Source organism: Triticum dicoccoides, chromosome 3B, assembly GCF_002162155.2.
Source record: "Triticum dicoccoides isolate Atlit2015 ecotype Zavitan chromosome 3B, WEW_v2.0, whole genome shotgun sequence".
In the NCBI taxonomy this organism is placed as follows: Eukaryota; Viridiplantae; Streptophyta; class Magnoliopsida; order Poales; family Poaceae; genus Triticum; species Triticum dicoccoides.
In genome coordinates this window covers 10,773,319-10,780,146 of record NC_041385.1, presented here as the reverse complement: position 1 = coordinate 10,780,146, position 6,828 = coordinate 10,773,319, and the positions used below count along the sequence as shown (strand labels likewise).

Here is a 6,828-nt window from a genome sequence, read left to right as displayed (position 1 = left end):
AGCAATTACAGGGCGTTTGCATTTCATACAATAAAGCGACAACCATATGGCTCCTGCCAGTTGCCGATAACTTCGGTTACAAAACATGATCATCTCATACAATAAAATATAGCATCACGTCTTGACCATATCACATCACAACATGCCCTGCAAAAACAAGTTAGACGTCCTCTACTTTGTTGTTGTAAATTTTACGTGGCTGCTACGGGCTTAGCAAGAACCGTTCTTACCTACGCATCAAAACCACAACGATAGTTTGTCAAGTTGGTGCTGTTTTAACCTTCGCAAGGACCGGGCGTAGCCACACTCGGTTCAACTAAAGTGAGTGAGACAGACACCCGCCGGTCACCTTTAAGCAACGAGTGCTCGTAGCAGTGAAACCAGTCTCGCGTAAGCGTACGCGTAATGTCGGTCCGGGCCGCTTCATCTCACAATGCCGCTGAACCAAAGTATGACATGCTGGTAAGCAGTATGACTTATATCGCCCACAACTCACTTGTGTTCTACTCGTGCATATAACATCAACGCATAAAACCTAGCTCGGATGCCACTGTTGGGGAACGTAGTAATTTCAAAAAAATTCCTACGTACACGCAAGATCATGGTGATGGCATAGCAACGAGAGGGGAGAGTGTTGTCCACGTACCCTCGTAGACCGTAAGCGGAAGCGTTATGACAACGCGGTTGATGTAGTCGTACGTCTTCACGATCCGATCGATCCAAGCACCGAACGTACGGCACCTCCGAGTTCAGCACACGTTCAGCTCGATGACGATCCCTGGGCTCCGATCCAGCAAAGCTTTGGGGATGAGTTTCGTCAGCACGACGGCGTGGTGATGATGATGATGCTCTATCGGCGCAGGGCTTCGCCTAAACTCCGCGACGATATGACCGAGGTGGAATATGGTGGAGGGGGGCACCGCACACGGCTAAGGAACGATCCGTAGATCAACTTGTGTGTCTATGGTGCCCCCCCGCCCCCGTATATAAAGGAGCCAGGGGGAGGAGGCGGCCGGCCAAGGAGGGCGCGCCAAGGGGGGAGTCCTACTCCCACCGGGAGTAGGACTCCCTTCTTTCCTAGTTGGAATAGGAGAAGGGGGGGAAGAGGAGGAAGAGGGGAAGGAAAGGGGGGGCGCCGCCCCCCTTCCCTTGTCCTATTCGGACTAGGAGGGGGAGGGGCGCGCGGCCCCCTCCTGGCTCCTTCTCTCTTCTCCCTCGTGGCCCATGTAGGCCCATTAACCCCCCGGGGGGGTTCCGGTAACCTCCCGGTACTCCGGTAAAATGCCGATTTCACCCGGAACCATTCCGATGTCCAAACATAGGCTTCCAATATATCAATCTTTATGTCTCGACCATTCCGAGACTCCTCGTCATGTCCGTGATCACATCCGGGACTCCGAACAAACTTCGGTACATCAAAACTTGTAAACTCATAATAAAACTGTCATCGAAACGTTAAGCGTGCGGACCCTACGGGTTCGAGAACTATGTAGACATGACCTAAAACCATTCTCGGTCAATAACCAATAGCGGGACCTGGATGCCCATATTGGTTCCTACATATTCTACGAAGATCTTTATCGGTCAAACCGCATAACAACATACGTTGTTCCCTTTGTCATCGGTATGTTACTTGCCCGAGATTTGATCGTCGGTATCCAATACCTAGTTCAATCTCGTTACCGGCAAGTCTCTTTACTCGTTCTGTAATACGTCATCTCATAACCAACTTATTAGTTATAATGCTTGCAAGGCTTAAGTGATGAGTATTACCGAGAGGGCCCAGAGATACCTCTCCGACAATCGGAGTGACAAAACCTAATCTCGAAATACGCCAACTCAACATGTACCTTCGGAGACACCTGTAGTACTCCTTTCTAATCACCCAGTTACGTTGTGACGTTTGGTAGTACCCAAAGTGTTCTTCCGGTAAACGGGAGTTGCATATTTCTCATAGTTGCAGGAACATGTATAAGTCATGAAGAAAGCAATAGCAGAATACTAAACGATCAAGTGCTAAGCTAACGGGATGGGGCATGTCAATCACATCATTCTTCTAACGATGTGATCCCATTAATCAAATGACAACACATGTCTATGGTTAGGAAACATAACCATCTTTGATTAATGAGCTAGTCAAGTAGAGGCATACTAGTGACTATATGTTTGTCTATGTATTCACACATGTATCATGTTTCCGGTTAATACAATTCTAGCATGAATAATAAACATTTATCATGATATGAGGAAATAAATAATAACTTTATTATTGCCTCTAGGGCATATTTCCTTCATTAGCCCATTAGTCCCGGTTCAGTCATGAACCGGGACTAATGTGAGCATTGGTCCCGGTTCATGCGGCAAAAGCATTAGTCCCGGTTCAAATGGGACCTTTAGTCCCGGCTGGTGCCACGAACCGGTACTAATGCCTCAAACCCCATTAGTACCGGTTCGTGGCACGAACCGGTACTAAAGGTTAAAGGTCCCATTTTCAAACTGTACCCCCCCCTATCGCCTTTTCAGTCTTGTAAAAAGCAAAAGAAAATGATAGAAACTTCAAAAATTAAAATCCTTCGAGATGTAGTTATGTTACTACATCTACTAGTTAGGAAAATTTAAAAACTTAAATTTGGACATGTTTTGCAAAAAGTGTAGGGAAAATGTAAAACGGCTATAACTTTTCCATACTATGTCAGAAAAAAACGTATACTATATCAAAATGTTCAGCACGAAAAGCCGCATCTGATTTTGACAGCCTATGGCCTATTTGCAAATTTTTAGAATCCTCAAATTCTAAAAGGAAAAAAAGTTATGCTCAAATTTCAGTTTTTTAATTTTTTTTAATTTTTGTTAAATCTGGTCAAACTATGGTCAAACTACTTATTCGAGAAGTATTAGTGTTACTAAATAATTATTCAATAATATTAATGTTACTAAATAATTATTCCAGTTTTTTGAATTTTGGTCAAATCTAGTCAAACTACTTATTCAAGAAATATTAGTGTTACTAAATAATTATTTCAGTGTTTTTGAATTTTGGTCAAATCTGGTCAAACTGTGGTCAAACTATGGTCAAACTGTGGTCAAACTACTTATTCAAGAAATATTAGTGTGACTAAATAATTATTGTTCTAACAATATTTTCGAACTCAAACAGTGAAATGTATGACTTCATGCTCAAGCTAAATTCCTGAGAGTTAATAGGATTGACATCTTACTATTGTCAGGAAAACAACAAGTGCAGACTTGTAAACGAGGGAGAATAGGACCCGGAAGCTAAGCGTGCTCAGGCTGGAGTAGTGAGATGGGTGACCGTCCGGGAAGTTAGATGATTTAGAATGATGAGGGGTGATTAGAGATTAAAGGTTAAATTCAACAGTGATGAGGGTGATTAGAGATTAGAGGTTAAAATAATTGAGAAATTTGAAAATAAAAAAATTTCAAAAAAGAAATAAAAAAATTCAAAAAAAATCATAAAATTTCCTTTAGTACCGGTTGGTGTTACCAACCGGGACTAAAGGTGGACCTCCAGGCAGCGGCCACGTGGGTGGCCTTTAGTCAAATACCGCTTTTTCTACTTGTGGAAGTTAAGGAATTTAGGTTTACTATGTATGTTGAGCATCACTTGGGTATCTCTTAAGATTACGGAGTTCAATTTAATATGTTATGGTTAGTAGAGCTTGTACATACTTGATTTTTGAGAAAAGTATGTTTTTGGCCCCTCAAGTTTCCCAAAAGTATAGACTTGGTCCCTCAAAAAAAATTGTATGAATTTGGTCTTCCAAGTCTCAAAACCGGATAAGTTTGGTCCAAAACCGGATTTTGAGTACGTTGACCGGGTTTGACCATGTTGACCAGGTTTGACCGATGAACAGTAAATTCAAAAAATAGCAAACAAATTCAAAAAAAAACTGAAATTTTGTGACAACCAACATGCTTGGGTGCGTGTAAATTTGTGTGGTCAAATAACATCAGAGGAGCTCTAGAAAAAAACGAATTTTGGCTTTTTTTGCGAGCCAAAACTTGTTTTCTTTTTGCCACGAGCTTCTCAAATGTCGAAATACCACATAAATTTTCAAGCACCTAGCGCATCCAAGCATCTCGGTTGTCACAAAATTTTAGATTTATTTGATATATTTTTCTATTTTTTGAATTTGGTGTTCATCGGTCAAACCTGGTCAAGCCCACTCAACACGCTTAAAGTCTGGCTTTGGACCAAGCTTATCCGGTTTTGAGACTTGAAGGATCAAATGTATATCAGAAAATCTTGAGGGACCAAGTCTATACTTTTAGGGAACTCGAGGGACCAAAAACATACTTTTCTCTTGATTTTTCTAGGTCATTTTTGAGAATGTAACCTCACTGACGCCTCCAAATGAGAACTGAGGAGATGAAGTGGTTTTTCCATCGTTAAAAAGGAACGTAGCTTTGTGGTGCACGCTAGCTCTCACGCTTATGAAATGATGATCCAGTGAAATGAGAGCTAACAACATATTCGCATGATAAGAACTGTAAGCTTCTAGGATTGTCGTGTTGGAATTGATCTACGGTTATAACAAACTGAGACAAAGAAGGGGAGGATTTGCATCCCCAGTACATGCCCTGATCGGGGGCATTGACCCAACTTTTGGTTTTGGTCCCTGTCCCCTTCGCACCACTTACAAAATGAGGAGGTCGTACCCCTTGGGGTGAAACACACGTACGGGTTAGCACCCGGTTACTCCTAACAGCCGATCCTGAAAGGGTGCTTAAGGGGATCAGAAGACCACCACCGCCGCCGGCCACCTCCAGGTCCGTGCCGGCGGCATCCTTCGTGTCTGCTACATCGCCTGCTGATGCCCTTCCTCCCGACGATCTTCTCACTGCTGGAGATGCTAAGGTGGAGCCAGGGGCTATCCTGTTAATGGATCAAGATAATCACGGTTAGTAACCACTATTCTGCTTGATGGGTGTTCTAATCAAGAGATCCAGATCCTAGTTATCTTAACTCTAAAGTATTATTGTTAACATTGGTATCTTGAGCCAGTTTGATCTCTGTTTAAGAACTCCAATTAGACTCGGTTTATGTTATTTACTAATCATGGTCTAATTCCTTATGAATTTGAGTATTGTTCATGCATAAATCGCTTCCGCTTACATAATAATGATGATGACATCTGGGTTAAGTGCTAATTGCCCTGACTAATGTTTGCTAATTATGAAATAGCCGAAATTAAATTTTCGCCTAATATATTAGCACTGATTGTGGCCTCGGTTCAGAAAAGGATTCAAATTTTTTTTTAAGAAAAGATCCCGAGAAAAAAAAAGCAGTTTTTCCCCAAATCCCGAGCACTAGAAGCAAAGAATAAATCCTCAACGTGTTTGGGCTGGGGGTGCTTACCCGCTCCAGATTGGAGATGTTGCCGTGCCGCACACACATCATGGACGCCTACGAGCATGGCCACCACGCCATGCGCGTCAACGTCAGTACCTCATGCTGCAGCAGCATCGTTGAAGGCGTGCCATCCGCAGCGGCGGACGAGCCGCAGGTTTACGACGCCTAATGGATGACGCCGAGTGCCTCGCGTCACCGCCGGCGGGCACTTATGGCCGACCTGGCACCACTGCTCTCTCCTCCGGCATCCCGCAATAAATGTCGTGTAGCTGCACGGGTGGCCACGCTCGACGGAGCAGCGCGCGGGATCCCTCCGTTGCACGCTGCTCCGGCGAGCGGAGCCGCCGAATCGCCATGGACACCGGGCTCTCGCGCCTTGCTTTGTGCCGCCGCCAGTGGTCGGTCGCGAGAGGAGAAAGCGGGGGAGGAGAGAAGAATGCGCTAGGGTTTGCCAGCGCGAGTTAGTTTTGTTCCGAAGGGAGCAACTTACAACCGTTAGATGGGATCGACGGCTGACGTTGATGCTCCGCTGCAGTCGGGCTGCGGGTGGCTTAGCGGGCCTAATCTGGCTGTAGGCTACGACCCAGGTTGTGTTGGCCCAGTATAAAGTTTTCTTATGTTAATGAATTTAGCTGCTGGATCGTTCCTTTTATGGGTTGCCGTTGGTTTTAGGCCGAAAATAAGTATCGAGTCGTTTTGTTTATTTTCAGTGCATTTGATGTGTTTCAAGTGGACTAAAAAAAAGGGTTGTTTCAAGTTTTCTTTTGATGGTTTATGCACTGTTTTATTAAGAAACAATATGCCCAAAAATGTCTAACAGGCAGTATTAATAATGATATTGTTTTTTCTTTAAAGGGCTGCCGTGGGTTCCTATCAGCCAAATTATGTCTTTTAGGCAATTGGTATTTTTGGTGCTTTTGAATCATCTTGTTAATATTAGTAATAATTTTTTATGCACTGTTAATACGTCTTGATTGCCTAAATTATGCTAAAGATAATGTTTGAATTTTCTGAATAAAATGGACCAATGAGAAATTTTATTTCGAAAATATTAATGTGGTATAATGTAAATGCCATATATGGCATTTTTAATGATGGAATGTTAATGTCATAAAATTGTATTTATTGTGAAGAGATTTCCTATGATGATAACTTTTTTTTTGAAATTTTATCTTATTGTGAAATTCATATTAAGGCCAGTCTTATGGCATTTCTTAATGATGTGATCATTTCTACTGGGCTGAAGCCACCTCAAGGAGAATGTGATGGTCGCATGGTTCAGTTTTTCCGCACTGCACTATGCGGCATAATAATGTTGCAGCGATGTGCCTATTGGGCAAAACTAAAGTTTTTTTTGGTTGGTGCATTTCATGCCATTTTATTATGATATGCACCATTGAAAATATGCATAAAGACACAAAATATTATTTATGGAGTCATGATCAATCCCCTAA

General features: G+C 42.9%; 1 long non-coding RNA gene across 1 annotated transcript; it reads right to left on the bottom strand.

The window, feature by feature from the left end:
- Positions 1-4,453: 4,453 nt before the first annotated feature.
- LOC119280480 lies at positions 4,454-5,782 on the bottom strand. Its single transcript, XR_005138095.1, has 2 exons — positions 5,381-5,782; positions 4,454-4,897 (listed from the first exon to the last, which is right to left on the bottom strand). It is a non-coding gene; the product is annotated as an uncharacterized LOC119280480 (long non-coding RNA).
- Positions 5,783-6,828: the final 1,046 nt, after the last annotated feature.